Here is a 1348-nt window from a genome sequence, read left to right on the forward strand (position 1 = left end):
AGTTTTTTTGTTCATGGGGTCTTTAAAGGACCCAGCATCTTCCGTTGGCAATGTGGTATTTTTTGATAATCGGACTATCGCTGAGTCTACCTTTGGAGACTTATCCCATATATTCTAATTTGTTGAAAATTTTGGGAAATAGATGCTCTTCTGTCCAGGCTCTGCCCATTCATCAGCAATAGGTTCGGTAATACATTTGCTGAAAAAAAAAAATACCTGGATTTTTTGTATCTGTTGCCTAGGACTTTATCTGCCTTGGAAATAGGTGTTTGGGTCACTGATATTTTTTAAGTTGTTGCATATGTATTTGAGGAGTGTTTTAACTTCTTCTGGTCGCTTGTTAGCTGGAGATGTACTGGTCTCCGAGGAATCTGTAGAGGAACCTTCTAAATCTGAAGTGTGTGATTTGCTGTCTGATTGTGATTGATGCGATGAGCTGGGTGGGTGTAGTAGGAGCTTCTAGTTTTTGTCTACTGCCATATTTCACCTGATCTTTGAGTGCCTGTGAGATGGAAGATTTAACCTGATTTTGGATCCATTCTGACAATTGCCAAAATAGATTGTGTTCCTGATCCTGAATTTGCTTCTTTTCTTTGCTTAGAGAAGGAGTGCTAGACTGTGGTACTGAGTGAATGTCACCATCGGCACCCAAAATCCAGAACCAATGCTAGGCTCCCTGGTCTCGGCTCTTGTTTCCGCCTTTAGCAGCCGCCTTTCACCTCAAGAGGAGGCCTCAGCTAATTGGATTCCACCAGGTCTTATAAAAAAAGGAGCTAAGGGTGCTGGACAAGCAGAGGGGTACAATCGTTAGCAAAGTCTTTTGGGCAGAAGATCACAGTACAGGGAGCAGACAGAAAGCATAATCAAAACCAGGACGGGTCGTTGCAGGCAGGATGCAAGCGGAGTCAAACAGGCAAGGGTCAAAACCAGGATATCAGGATAAGAGTCAGACAGGCACGGGTCGGAATACAGATTTCAGAATAGAGGTCACGCGCCAGCATCACATCGCCTTTAAGAAGAGACGTGCGCGCCGCGAGCGCCCCTAGGAAACCAGCAGCAGCGATGATCAGCGTGGCGGGCGTCCCCGCCGACCCCCTCGCACCGCTAGACCACCAGCGTAAGTAGTTGTTACAGTGAATTTGTGCAGTAGTTGTGAGAGTAGTAGCAGCAGGATTATTGTCCTGGTCAGAGTGCTGATAATCAGAGTCTATAGTTTGCAACCTAGGAGCTTATTTGGAGAAGGTGGTCTTGAATACTTTCTTTTCTTACCCCTTCTGGTATTAGACTTAGCATGAGCTTTCTTTGTGCGTGAAGTAGTTTTTTCAGATGCCATGGCCTTGGCTCATAA

This window comes from Xenopus laevis, chromosome 9_10L, assembly GCF_017654675.1.
Source record: "Xenopus laevis strain J_2021 chromosome 9_10L, Xenopus_laevis_v10.1, whole genome shotgun sequence".
In the NCBI taxonomy this organism is placed as follows: Eukaryota; Metazoa; Chordata; class Amphibia; order Anura; family Pipidae; genus Xenopus; species Xenopus laevis.